Below are 15,167 nucleotides of genomic sequence, written 5' to 3' on the forward strand. Positions count from 1 at the left end.
CTCCTAAAGAGCCCTGGATAGTTGAGGTTTTATCTTAGCTGAAATGATACTTTAGACTAAGAAAATCTCTATGCAGAAATAACTACATCATAGCACTTCAAATAAAGGATTTAGAACTAGTAAAGACATGTAATTAATTTCATAATACTCAAATTACATTAGGAATCATTTAAAGTCTGTGAGAAAAAAAAATAATCATTAAATAGAGTGAAACCCATTTACCTAAATTAAAGCCTCTAGAAAACAAAACTTGGCAGGTTCCACCAGGCTGGAAAAACTTCTAGTCGAGAGGTACCATGGCATATGATGCCATAGAGGCACTGGAGACCTGAGTCAGGATCCTGGGCTCTAACATTTACTAAGTGTGTTACTATGGGGAACCTTTCTGAAAGTCAATTTACTCATCTGTAAAAGTAACAATCATATTTGTACTAAATGCCTCACAGGACTATTAAGAGGGAAAAATGCTGTAGCTAAAATGATTATTATGTGGAAGCATATTAATAAACCTTTTTATTTCAACTGAAAATGTTAAGAAATAAATAATTCTCCAATCTTAAATCTTTTGCAGATGTTTTCCCCTTACCTTATAGCAAATCTCTTTCTTTGATAAAAGTGTATAAAAGATCAAGAATAAAAGCTAAGGACTTGGAAAACAAAGATACCAAATTTATAATGAGAAATCTCCCTGTGTAGTTAAGGTCCCTGCTTCCCTCCTTTCCTATGAAGGGATTAATTATGACTCACTTAAAGCCATGCCACTGGCTTTTTTCCCCTCCAATTTCCTGAAGAGATTTGGGATTGCTCAAAGGGAGGCGGTCCCTCTGCGGGCATCGCCTCAATTTCTAATTCTTCGCCACCAAAAAAAGAGCTACTATAAATATTTGTGTATGTATAAGTCCTTTTCTTTTGATCTCTTTGGGATACAGACCTAATGGTGGTATTGCTGGGTCAAAGGGTAAGCACAGTTTTATAGCCCTTGGGACATAGTTCCAAATTGCTCTCCAAAATGGTTTGATCAGTTCAAAACTCCACCAACAGTGCAGAATGAGTCATTCTGGATAGCTCAAGGCTAGCAGAAGCTTTTTTATTTGAATTTCTTTGATAGAAATCTCTAGAAACTGTACTTTAATTACCCTCCATTCTTAAATTATTATTTTGCAATGCAGAGGCAGATGTCGATTATGCAGGACTTGGTAACCAGCTAGGGGAAAGCCGGTGAAGGGCACGGTCAAAGAGATGAGTAGTTTTAGGAGGATGTTTCTCCAGGAGTGTTCATTCTGTAAAGATTGAGTGACTCTAATTCTATTATATAGAGTAGAATGTTAATTCAAAGCTATATTTTTTTATCATGATGACGTTTTCCTTCAAGATTCCTATAAATATTACTACAGAATGTCTTGTGCTAGACAAATGGCCAAGGGCATGAGAGGACTCTTCCAGTTCAGACATTTCTCTCCGAAGAAGAAACATGCTTGGATTGAGAATAAAATCAAATGAATAAAAATTGTTGATGACAGACTTGTGCCTAAAATGCAGAATACAGCATCAATAATTTTTGCTTCAGCAATGATCAAACCACTATGTCCAGGAGACCAACCTAGCTATATTAGGGGAGGTTTATCACCAGAAAGTAGGTCACAAATGAATGATTTTTTTTTTCTGGTCTCTTGAAGCACATAGGCATTGAGGAATTCACAATGATAAAGTCATAAATCTTGACATAGAAGAATCACAGAATTAGAAGCAATCCCAGAGAACATCTAGTCCAACTCACATCTTAATAAGAATTTTCTCTACTATAACACTGGTATGTGGATACTCGGTTTCACTTGAAAACCTCCAGTGATGTGGTACCTACTGCAATCTCCAGATATAGCCCATTTTACTTTTAGATAGCTCTGTTAATTTTTTCTCTACATTCAACCTACATATGCCTTTGCAATTTCTATACACTGCTCCCACTTCTGCTTTGGGGGGCCAAGTAGAACCAAATCTAGTCCACTTTCTACATGAGGGCTCTTCAAATAGCTGAAGATAGCCAAGATGCTCCTACCCTCTAAATCTTCTCCATGCCAAACAATCCCAGTTCTTTCAAATGATCTTTGTAGGGCATGATTACCAGTTTCTTCACAATCTTGGTCACCCTTCCATTTAAGGATTAGTCTTTTTGGCCAGACTATACATGGCAATGGTGGAAGTAGTAACAGGTTATTACTCTAATCTTTTATTAACTAATATATGCATTCTGTATGAAGATCATGGATTTTACATGTTGGACCTTGAAGTTTTTCATTTTATCACCTTATTTATAGGTAGGACTAACCTCAAATGATTCTAAAAAGATAGCTGCTAACATTCTTTAAGGGAAAAAAATACAGAAAGAGACTTCATAACCCTTCTTGGAACAAAATGCCTCAAATCTCCATATAGCAGAGAGATTATTACAAATCTTCTAGCTTATTTCAAGTACTATTCAATAAAACAAAGTTACATTTCAGCAAAAGAATTAGGATGGTCCTTGGAGGCTCATTATAATGTCTTATAAATGTTTTAACAAATTAACACAGAAGCCTTGCAGTTTTCAGTTCTGACTTGTCTCTTAACTCTCCACTGATTGTAGCATTTCTATTACAACACTATTTTAAAAATTATTCTAGACTTGTCTCCTTTCAACAGGCTTCTAGTTTGGTCTGTGATAAACCATAAACTTGAGACTATTTCATTATGAACAATACTACGAATTGACCTCATGCAAAGCCACTACAATTTAATTTAATTTTTGAAAACGTTTGTTTAAACACATTGCACATTTGCAATAGGTTTAACAATGCCTGGAGAACCATAATGTATGGAGAAATTGACAAATTATAACCTTACACTTTCTCCAAAGCAACCTTCCTTTTCTTGGTCCACTCTACTCCCTTGGCTTCCATAATGCAGAACTCTCTCCTGGTTCTTCTCTCTAACCACTCTTTCTGTCTCTGTCCCCTATCCTTAAGCGTTATCCCCAGCCTCTACTCTTATTGATTCTGCACTCTCTCTCAGGACTTCATTCAATCTCACAATCTCCTCTATCACCCCTGTAGGTAACCCCTAGATTTACATATCTACATTCAATTTCTCTCCTGAGCACCAGAGCCCCATTTCCAGCTATTTCCTGGATATCTCTTGCTCAGTACAATACATATAAACTTCAAACTCAACATGTCCAAAATTCATATTTTCTTTAAAATTTCCATCTTTTCAAAAATTTCTGTTGATGCCACCACCATCATTATAGTCACCAAACTTGAAACTTTGGAGTCAACTCTGAGTTGATTTTTCCCTCTCCCTCAACCCTTACATTCAATCACTTTCCAAGTCCTGTCAATTACACTTCCACAGCTGGACTCAATCTCCCTTGGATACATGAGAAAGGAAGCTATCCAAGTATGAGTGCTAAATACATTGGCTACTTAATTTCAGTTTTGATACTGGCCTTGCATTATGTTTAAATTAAATATCTTTTGCTTTGAATTTTAAAAAATTAAAGTGCCACAACGCCTCTTGCCTATGTTTCCATCTTCCCATTCCCTTGGGGACCAGCCACCTTCAGGCCTTCATCACCTCTCACCAGGACTGCTGTGACAGTCTCCTAACTGGTCTTCCTACTGCCATTGGTATCACCCCTCCAGCCCATGGTTCACTACACAGCCCACATCAACATCCTAGTGCCCCATGCTAATATCACTCCTCTATAAAAGAAAACTTCAGTAGTGCTCCATTGCCCACAAAATTAAGAACGAGACAAGACTTTACACATTTTGGTTTCAGTGTGTTTTTGCAAGCTTGGCTCATAGAAATTCCCTTCCCAGATTCTTTGTTTCAACCAAACTGTCCATCCTCTAGTCTCATTTCCATCTCTGTGTCTTCAAACTGCCACCATTTGGGACTTCTTTCTCCTCCATCTTTTTCTTTCCCTTATTGATGCAGCCATAACTACTACTGGGGGTTCCCAGTCTGAGTCTCAGCTTCTCCCTTCACTCTCAAGCCCAGAAGCTGCAGTGGCAAGATTGTTGCAGTGACAATGTAACCAAGGAACCAACCTCACCCCTCTCCCCACCCAACCCAATAAAAGAAACCTCATTGTTGTGATACTAGTCCTGGTTTCTTAGGTCATATCCCCCTGCTCCCTGCCTGACCATCATCTCAACCTCAATCCCTGCCCTCCTGATAGCCATAAATGCTCAAAAGGCTCTTAAGTTTTAACTTCTATGTTCCTCCCCTGTATTTTCACACCTCATTTTGTATTATGTGTGTGTGTGTGTATATCTTATTCCTCCACCTGATAGACTATAATCTCTTTAAAAGAGAAGGGCTGCCTTGTTAATTCCTAAATCTCCTTCAGTGCCTAACAAAATATCTTGCAGGTGATAAGCACACAATAATTCCTTGTTAGATTGAAAAAAAGTGTCTGAAAGAAGCAAAGACCAACCCACTACCATCCATGTACACATTCTTCTAAGGTCTAAGTGAGGGAAATAGTAAGGGGCAGAGGAAGGAGACATCAAACCTGATTATGTCATCACTAGCAGTGAAAATGCTGAAAAAACTGTTTTCTTCTGAAATAGATGGGTAGGGGAAAGGCTAGAAGGTTGTTCTCTTCCAGACTGGTGCTGGAAAGAAATCCTGGTGAGAAACAACAGGTGGCAGCAGTGGAAAAAGGAGCTGGGTGGTCGAAGCCTGTGAAGGCTGGAAGGAAAAAAGTGGAGGGGGAGTGGAGGAGACAGGGGCCAAAAAGCAGCCTTGGAAATCTGCACTCAAAGGAGGCCCCAGTCCTAGCATCTTCCCACCCGGCATCATTCAAACTTCCCCATCCTCTATTCAACTTTAGCCCAGGTCCCAAGCAGCAGGAGTCATCAGCAACGGTTGGAGGATCAGACTTCTGGCTCTCAACAAGCAGGGAATGGAGGAGCCCCTCCAGAGCAGCAGCTATACAGCTATAATATACACTATGGACTAAAATTGTCTTTTATGAGCAGACAGTGCGATGAGATGGGAAGACCACTGAATTTGTAATTTGTAATCAGGTAACCTGGGTTCAAATTTCAGCTCAGTTCTGGTCCCCTGGGGCAGAATCATTTCCCTTCCCAAGGCTTTAGTTTCCACATCAGTAAAACAAGGGAAAAGGGGGGAGGCTGGATTAGCTGACACTTAAGGTTCCTTCCAACTCGAAACCTCTGAGCTAAAACATGATCCTAAGTATGGAAATACAGATTTAAGTGCTTGGAACCTAATAGATCATATTGTTTCTATGGAGAAATAGAGTCTTAAGTTCCAAAGAATACAAGTTATTGATGCAGACTCTAAATAGATGAACTTTTTTGTACATATTTCTTTCATGACAAGAGACTGATTCTAATAGTAGATATTAAGGAACTGTGGGATCATATTTCTAAAAGAGTTCTTAACTTGAGCTCTTGTAAAGTTGACTATAAACAATAGAGATCTTGGAATTCGGGGTCTTTGGAGGTGACAAATTAAATTGTAAAAAAATTTCACCCTGCAGACAACAAACAGATGATCACCAGCCCTGATACAGCCTGTCTATGTTTACCAGTCTACCCATGTTATTTCCAGTAAGTTTTTTAAAAGTGCTATTGCTGGATTTCTTTTAAAGTTAATCAGGACGATGATCTACAAAGGTTTGTATTTTTTTTAACTTTTACTTTATCACTTTGCCCCAACCTGCCCCTTACACTGATCACATTCTCTTATGTCACATAATAGCTAATTCTATATTCCCAGCATCTCCTGTAATACCTTGTCAGATTTTCTTTAAAAAAGGAAAACTTCTTCTTGGAAGCAAACGGCAAGTGTTTATGCCAGATTTGTTTATAAAACATCTGGTAATGACAAAAACAACCTAAGATACACAAATGTAATGGAGTATTACTGTGTTGTGACAAAAGATGAATATGATGAATGGAAACATGTAAAGAAAATTAAATAAGCAGAGCCAAAGAAATGAGAGACATAAAGAGCACAACAATGGAAAGGACAACCATGGAGCAATGAAAGTGAATCTGCAAAATTTCAAAGGTCGGGCATGGCCCCAAGGAAGAGATCTAAGAAGAAACCCTCACCTCATTCATTTGCAGAGGTGGGAGGTTCACAGGTGTAGAACACTACTTATATTTTCAGATTTTTTTTTTCTGATGTTACTGATTTTTTTCAATTCTTTTTTTCTTTTTTGTTATATAGGGTGGCTCTCTAGAAGGGATACAAGGGAGGGATACTGGAAAAAATTCGGATGGTATAAAAACAGAAGATGTCCATAAATTTATTCTTTAAAAAAAAAGAAAAAAAAACCATTAAAATTCAAGAACATATGAGACATGTCATCTTGGTAATTCCATCAAGTACCCTGGCAAGCTACCACAAGTCATTATTGGAAAAGCAACAGTGTTGATTCACCATGTACTTAATTTTACAAGATTATGAAATTAAGTTAATTATGTGATTATTCAAAAAACTGAAGCTTCTTCAAAACTATTTTCAGGAAAAGAGTCTGGGACGTTAAGTATTCCAAGGTCCCTTTTTTTGTATAGTCAGCAATCAGTTTTACAAAAATAAAATTAATAGTAGTTCAAATTTCTATAGCTAAAGTTTGTAAAGTTGTTTTGATTCCTTCTTTGCTCTTTGCTCCGTCTCCTAAAGTCTTATGATAAACTGTGATATTGGGACATCAGGATCAGTAAGAGACAGAAAGGACACTGTGTGAGACAGAGCAGACCAGGAAGCCCACAAAGAGAAAGTAAGCCTAGAAGGATTCATGGGTTTTGAATTATTAAGGGAGGTAGAAAGGTGGGGAAATTAAAAAAGAACCAAAGATGTGGAAATGGATGTAAGAAGCACAATATAGCTGAGGTACAGTAAAGGAGTTTCCAAAACAATTAGCCTGATCCAAGTAAATAGAGTGAACTGGAAAAGAGGTAAATTAGAAATGAGAATCATAAATCTAGAACTAAAAGACCATCTAATCCAACTCCTTCATTTTACAGATGGAGAAAATGAGGCCCAGAGAGGTTATGTAACTTGCCCAACGTCACCAGGTAGTAAATATTGGAGGCAGGATTTGAATCTAGTTCCTCTGCCTCCAGAGCTGCTTCTCTTTCCACAGTACCAGGCAGTCTCACTAAACTTAAACCTGTATGCAACACCAATCCACTGCAATTTTTGTGCAGGTTGCAACCCGTACCAGTAATTTAAGAATTAATCATGCACTGCCTTTTAACGTTTCTTGTTGCTTTCCATCTGTTTGGTCTTGGCTGACTCTTTGTGATCCCATTTGGGGTTTTCATTGCAAAGATAGTGGAATGAATGGCTTGCTATTTCCTTCCCTAGCTCATTTTACAGATGAGGAAACTGAGGCAAACAGGGTTAAATGACTTGCCCAGGATCACATAGTTAGTGTCTGACAAGATTGGAACTCTGAAAGATGAGTCTTCCTGATTTCAAGCTCAGTGTTCTATCCACTGTGCCACGCAGCTGCCAACATTTTTTATACTATTACTCAATTTTCCATACATTTATATCTTGTCTTCTCAACTATATTATAAGCTCCCTAAGGACAAGAACCATTAAATTCTACAAACATTTATCATAACAATAAGACTTTGTCTTATACTTTGGATCTCCCACAATAATAGGTTTTTAAATCATATGTATGATTGATGAGTATTTTATATATTGGTTTTAACTAAAAGCATTTTAACTGAAACTAGAGGTTTCTAATTTGATTTTGGGAGGTTAAAAAAAAGACATTGATTTAAAGAATGATGGATTTGGCATAAAACCACAGCTTGAATTCCCTGTTTTGATGTGAGAATTGTTTTGTGACCTTGGGTAAATCACTCCCTCTCCCTGGACCTTAGTTTTCTAATCTGTGAAATGAGGAGGTTGGACTAGAGCCAACAATATCCAAGGACCCTTTCATGTCTAAATCGATGATCCTCTGGATCTAACTGCACCTTGTTATAGAATTGCTCCAATTCTCAAAAAAGCTTCACAAAGATGTAGTGGCAAAGAATTAGAAATTGAGGGGATGTCCAACAAATGGGGAATGGCTGAACAAGTTGTGGTATATAATGGTAATGGAATACTATTGCACTATAAGAAATGATGAGAAGGTGGGATTTCAGGAAAACCTGGAGAGACTTATATGAACCATTGCCGTGAAATGAACAGAACCAGGAGAACATCATACACACTACCAGCAACATTGTGCTATGATAAATTTTGATAGACTTGCTGTTCTCAGCAATACAATGATCTATTCTATGACAATTCCAAAAGATTCATGATGGAAAATGTTATCCATAACCAGAGAAAGAACTATAGATCCTGAATGCAGATAGAAGCATACCATTTTCTCTTTTTTTTCTTTCTCATGATTTTTTTCCCTTTTGATCTAATTCTTTTTTTTTTTTAAAGCAATCGGGGTTAAGTAACTTGCTCAAGGTTACACGGCCAGTTATTTCTGGGTGTGGTGCTGAGTATCTGAGCTCGGGATTCGATACAGGTCATCCCGACACTGGAGCCGGTGCTCTTACTCGCTGAGCCACCTGGCCGCCCCTTCTAATTCTTCTTTCACAACATGACTAATGTGGAAATAGGTTTAAATATGATTTTACATGGAAACGTGTTTAATATGACTATATATGTATAGTGTATATCCTACTACATGCCCTCTTGGGGAGAGGGGAAGGGAGGGAAAGGGAAAAATGTGGAACTCAAAATCTTATAAAAGTGAATGTTGAAAACTAACAAATTTTTTAAAAAGCTTCACAAAGAGAAACCAACCAAGGGCATAGATATTCCTAAGAATTTCTTGCTATATCCTAGAGAAGAAGTATTACATAGGCCCCCCAGAACAGCTGGGACATGATGAGTAATAGATGATTATTTTAAAAAATAATACTTATTAGAAAATATCTAGGATCAGCCCAGCCCTAGAATTTTTTTTGTGTGGGGAGGGAGGGGTTAAGTGACTTGTCCAAGGTCACACCACTAGTAAGTGTGTCAAGTGTCTGAGGAGGTATTTGAACTCAGGACCTCCTGACTCCAGGGTCGGTGCTCTATTCACTTCATAACCTAGCTGCCCCTTCTATCTTTTTTTTTTTAAAAAGAAAACATCTATATTACATTTGGGCAGCTAGGTCTTCTAGGTCAGCTAGTGGATAGAGCTCTGGGCTTGGAATCAGGAAGACCTGAGTTCAAATTTAGCCTCAAGACACTTACTATATGACCCTGGGAGCAAGTCACTTAACCCTGTTTGCCTCAGTTTCCTCATCTGTAAAATGAACTGGAGGAGCAAATGGGAAAACACTCCAGTATCTCTCCCAAGAAAAACCCCAAATGGAGTCACAAAAGACCTGGACACGACTGAAAAAAACAAACAATGAAAAACAAATATATTACATTCGGTTGTGAATATAATTGCTTTAATTCTATGGTTCGTGAAAAGAAAACAATAACTTTGTCCACCAGTATTTTAATAACACTATAAAGTTCCTGAGTATTTATTTAGGGCCACCTTTGACTTTATAGATGAGGAAAAAAATCCAAAGAAGAAAAGTGACTTATTACGAGTGTAAGACCTGGTAATTAACCCAGTAGAACATCAAACCTAGACAAGCTGAAACAATGGTGCACATTGGAAAAAGCACCAAATTCAGCCACAGTGCATTTGTTTGACCTGTATGACTTTGAGCAGGTAACTTAACTCCTTAAGACCGTTCCCTTATCTTTAGAATGAGAGAGTTCAACTAGAACACTTCTAAGGTCCCTTCCAATTCTATAATTCCATGTAAGAGACCAAGGCCTTCTGCTTCCAAATGTTATCTTTTCAAAATTCTTTTTACAGCATCCCCCCCACCTTTAACAACATTCAATATAATGGACCCAAAGAATAACTGGGAGTTGAAAAATTGAGAAATTTCATTTAGGATCCAGGTCATATTCAATAATATATAAGTACTGAGAGTAACAAAGACAGTCCATAAAAAAAGACTTTTGCTTTCAAGATTTCTGGACATTTTAAAGACAGACACTACACCTCTGTATGTACAGCTTACAACTGTCTTCTTTATTTATCCTAAAAGGATCATTCACCCAAGAGGCCCTGAATTAAGGCTAGTCTTCTTTTATACATCCTTCTGACTGAACAAACAGAAGAAGCAAGGAAACTATCTCAAAGCTAGACTCTTCCCTTATATGGAAGAATCAGAGCAAAACAGCTTTGGAAAAGACATAGAGCATGTCATTTGGAAAATAACTTTTATGTGTTTTGCTTTCCAGGCTTGCAATTCACTATTTCCAGCAACTTCTATTTTGAAAGAGACCTTTAGAGGTGTGCTTAAAATTTATATGCTTCTCCTTGTACCACACATGCACAAGATCCTGGTGCAATGGAAAGAATGCTGGCTTTGGAATCAGAAGACCTGGGTTTACACCCTGCTGCCTACTATCTGCGTTCCCCTGGGCAAATCACTTCCCCATTCTGAGCCACAGTTTCTTCATCTGTAAAATGGAGCATTTGGACTAGATGACCTCTAGGGTCCCTTCCAGTTCTGAACCAAGATCCTATGAACCTACAAAAAGCAGTGAACAAAAATCTCTCAAGGGGGTTTCTAAGTAGAGGGGAAAAAAAGGTTTATGTGAAAAACTATTTTCTGGGATCCAAATTATCTAACATCACAGTTCTTTTCTACCAAATAAGCCATTCCATGGTTGAGATCAACTATAATCAACCTAAAGACAATCTTAATAAAATGTCAAGGAAAAACAGAGTAAGAATGGGATTACCTTTGTTTTTAAATCACAGTTACAATATTTTAAATAACCAAATGGATTACCATACAATCACAGATTTAGAGGTGAAAGAGGCCTTGGAGAAGACATAGTTCCAACTCTCTTATTTTATAGATGAGGACACTGAAGCTCAGAGAGCCTCTCTTGCTCACAGACAAGTATGTCAAAGGTGGAACTTGAATCCAATCTTTCTTTTAGATCCCAAGTCCAATATTCCATCCACTAAATCATGCTGCTGTACTCAGAAATTTTATATTATTAACTGAGGGATTTTCCATTTCTTTGCTCAAGAAAGAGACTTCATTTTCACCAGCTTCTTTAGATGAACAGTTTATAGCCGTGAGATAATTGTTTGTCCTCTGTTTTTGAAGAGGACCGATGACATCAAAGGGTGATATCTTAACTCGAGAGTGAATTGGATTTAAGTGAGGCAGAACTGCACAGAGCTGTCAGCCTCACTCTCTCTTTCAGGGTCATCAAAGTCCAGTGGCAAGACAAAAGTCAAGAAAACTGGGGATACCTTGGGATGCAGTGGATGACCTTTGCTGCTTCCATACCTAAGATCTAAGCCCTCCACGGTGCTGGCTTCAGCTGCCTTCATGGCCTATGGAACAAATTGTTCTTATCCTCCCATTAGGCTGAGGGAAATCTTCCCATGCTTGGGGTAGACACCTCCTTAACTCACTGACGGGTGAGAGGCCCATCAGTTAGCCCTGAGATAGTGAAAGATCTAAAAGGAGTCCTCCATCACGTTTGGGAGTGTCCTCAGCATCACAAAGGTTGAGAAGGTTCCTCTACCTCACTGAGGATCCATCCTACCATAGATCTCCAGATATAAAGCTAGATTACATAGTCCAACTCTTTCATTTTACAAATGATGAAACCAAGGCAAGTGAAATAACTTGCACCGAGTCACACAGTTGGGAGTAGAACCCAGGTCCCCCATACCAAATCCATTTCTCTTTTGACCAATACCACACTGATCCCTCATTTAACTAAGAGACTTCAAGTGGCTACTAGATCACAAAATACTAACAACTGCCTGAAGATCAGCACGTCCTCCACAACATCCATGTATCGATAGCAGCAAGACAGCCCCTCCTGGACTTAAAAAGTCTCATATATCTATATTGCAAGAAAACGAGGAAGTCTTGGTTTCAGCCATTTTCAAAGTGTAGTCTGGGGACTCTTAATGGTCTCTAAGACCTTTTCTGGGGGTTTAAAACTATTTGTATAATAATACTAAGATGTTTTAATTTCTAACATGGTAACTATAAATAAGGGACAGCTAAGTGCCCTGTCTAGAATCAAGAAGACCCGAACTCAAATCTGACCTCAGATGCTTACTAGCTTTGCGATCCTGGGCAAGTCACTTAACCCTGCTTGCTTCAGTTCTCTGATCTGTAAAATGAGCTGGAGATGGAAATGGCAAACCAGTATCCATAAGAAAACCCCAAGGGGTCACAAAGAGTCAATTACAACTGAAAAACAACACCAACAAAAATATCAAGATATAACCCACACACAAACAACTGTTCTTTGATGAAAGAAGGGCTCCTCAGCAATGGAAAAAGTTTTGAGAATCACTGCCCTAAGTCAACTCCCACTAGGATTCTAAACAGCCCATCTTCATCAGGACCGGTATAAGGCCCAGACCAGGGAAGCCACAACTATCTCATAACATGAGTGAACGACAATGCCAGATCACTGCTGGCATCGTGAATTACTACCTCTGATGATAGCTGGTGTTAAGAAGGGAAGGCTCATCACACTTGTGGCAGAAGGGGACATGAGAAAAGAGAAGGAAGCTTTTTATTGCATATCCAACTGAAGGAGCTCTTCTAACACCATTACATACACAAACGACAATTCATGGAATCAGCACCCAAAAGGGGGGAGTCGGTTTGCTCATTCCAAATCATCTAATAAATGAATCTTCTCTGTATCTCAAGACCTTTACTTTGTTGCTCTTTACCCTGCTCACATCCCTCCATTCGTAGAGAAAATATCACTTTCTACTCAGTTGTCTTAACCTTATACTTTTTATCAGAACAAATTCTAAACGAGCACTTCCACTTGGATATTATGTATCCTGAGGTTTCTCTATGAAAGAGGGCTAGAGGATGGAAAGAACACTGTATTTAGGAGTCAGGAAACTGGAGATCTACACCGGCTCATTCCCGCTGTTACCGAGATGGTATCGAAGCTCTAATAACCCACCTTTACTCTAGCTCAACAATCTAAGAAAGAAGTCCCTTCTCTTCTCTGGGCTTGTTTTTCCACATTTTTTAAAATGAAAGGGTGTAGTAGTGGAAAACTCCTGGACTTGAAGTCAGAGGACCTGCTTTGAAATCCTGACTAATACCGGTGTGTCTCTGGGTAAGCGACCACTCAGGACCCTATCACACCAATACCGGCCATGGGGTACTCTTGGCAAAGATACTGGAGTGGTCAAGCCATTTCCTTCTCCAGGGGACGAAGGCAAACAGGGGTTAAGTAACTTGCCCAGGGTCACACAACTATTAAGCGTCTGAAGTCGAATTTGAACTCTGGTCTTCCTGACTCTGGGCCCAACGCTCCATCCCTGAACCTTCACCTGGCACATAGAAAGTGCTTCATAAATGTTAGCTATTATTATATAAAATAACACGAATAAAGCATTTTGCAAACCTTAAAGCTCTAAATAAATGCTAGCTATTAGTATTACTAAATGAGATGTTATGAATGGAGCCCTTTGCAAATGGTCAGGTTCTAAATAAATGCCAGCTATTCTGGTGATGAACAGAAGCGCTCCGGCTCCTAGATGAGCAGCGTTACCTACAGGGGAACTTAATAAACATGTGCTGAATGAGCCAATCAATGGATGTCTACCCGGTCTGAAAGGTCAGTCACTCTTAGGAATGGGACTTAAGACGCCCCTCAACACTCCCCCACCCCAATACGCGCAATTCCCGAAAGCAGAAAAGTTTCCTGGACGCCCTCGCCCTTCCTTGAGCCCGCAGGGCGCGCACCTTTCCTCCGGCTCTCACTCCCGCTGGGTCTCGGCACTCGGGGCCGGCTCGCCCGGGAGCGCCCGCGCTGCCGGAGCTGCTGCCCGTGCTGAGCCGCCGCCGCCGCGAAGAGCAGCCGGCCGGGTGGAGGGAGGTGGCAGAAGCCTGCGCGGCCGGCACAGCGTGGAGAGGCACCGCAGCAGAGGAACAAGCACGGAGCGCGCCGGCCCGGGCCCGGCCGGAGACTTCCTTTAAAGGCGCCCGCCCCTTCACTCGCCCCGGCCAGGGAGCCAGCCAGTCCGGCTCTCGAACAGCAGCAGAGGCCCAGCGGGGCTCGGCCGGCCCGGCCCCCAGACGACGACTGGCCCCGCCCAGTCCTCGAAGCCGGAGCTCCGGGCCAAGTCCGGGAGGAGAACTTGTGTGTGTGGCGGGCGGGGGGGGGGGGGGTGGGGGGGGGGGGGGGGGTGAGAGTGGCACCTTCATGTCTGGCTACAGCAGCCCAGAAGAACGTGGATGGCCGGGGGCGGGAGCTGCCGAGAGACGTGCGGAAGGACGGATAGCCGACACAGCCAATGAATCTGCTCCGGGTTCCGCCACCGCCTCCAGCTTCTCACCCCTTCCCCTTCCTCCCTCTTCATCAGAACTGCTCTCTTTGGGCCTCGTGCCAGTAATTTACCTCTCCCCAGACCTGCAGCCTTTCTCCCCTGCCCCCTTCGTCCAGCAGAGTAATTTTCTCCTTTCAAACTTAATGCTTACAATAAATCAAATACACTCACAAAAGAATATGGGATAAAATTTGAAACCAAGTAAAATAAAACTATAAAATCAAACCTACCTTTTATAAGTTAAAAAAAAATCAAGACCATAGACCCCAGATTTAGAGAAAGAAGAAGCCTCGGAGAACGAATAGTCCAACATTTACCTCATTTTGCAGATAAGCAAACAGCACACAGAGGCCATTGTCTAAGGTCACACAGGTTACAAGGCAAAACTCAGAATACGATCAGCTAGTTCCTCAAGACAGCAAAGTCAAGGCTCTTTCCAGTGTTAAGAAGCTTCACAGGACTGAGAGCTTGAAGGGGCTTTAGAGAATACAAAAGCTGTGTTTGAGGACTGTTTCTCCTGGGGCAAGCACTGAAATTCCCAGTAGCAAGAAAAGCACCCTTAGTTCTGGGGAAAGACTGTGACTTCAGGAAACCAGACTGTTGATGTTGAGTTTTCCTTACCTTCTATCCCATTAAATAACTTTTTCTTATAACGAGGTGAGGGACAGCTTGGTACACTCAAGCATTCCCTGGCAACCCCCGTGTGGGGTTCCCC

General features: G+C 40.4%; 1 protein-coding gene across 4 annotated transcripts in view; it reads right to left on the reverse strand.

Annotated features, from left to right (window-relative positions):
• SLC26A2 (solute carrier family 26 member 2) overlaps window positions 1-14,094 on the reverse strand; it is a 35,959-nt gene extending 21,865 nt beyond the window's left edge. For all 4 annotated transcript variants that reach the window (XM_069102636.1, XM_069102634.1, XM_069102635.1 and 1 more), the window contains exon 1: window positions 13,869-14,094. The gene's annotated coding sequence lies outside the window, so the exon portion shown is untranslated. The remainder of the gene's footprint in view (window positions 1-13,868) is intronic.
• Between the last annotated feature and the right edge of the window lie 1,073 nt (window positions 14,095-15,167).

This window comes from Petaurus breviceps, unplaced genomic scaffold, assembly GCF_028583685.1.
Source record: "Petaurus breviceps papuanus isolate PSGF00001 unplaced genomic scaffold, PetGlider_PUasm1.0 551, whole genome shotgun sequence".
Lineage (NCBI taxonomy): Eukaryota > Metazoa > Chordata > Mammalia > Diprotodontia > Petauridae > Petaurus > Petaurus breviceps.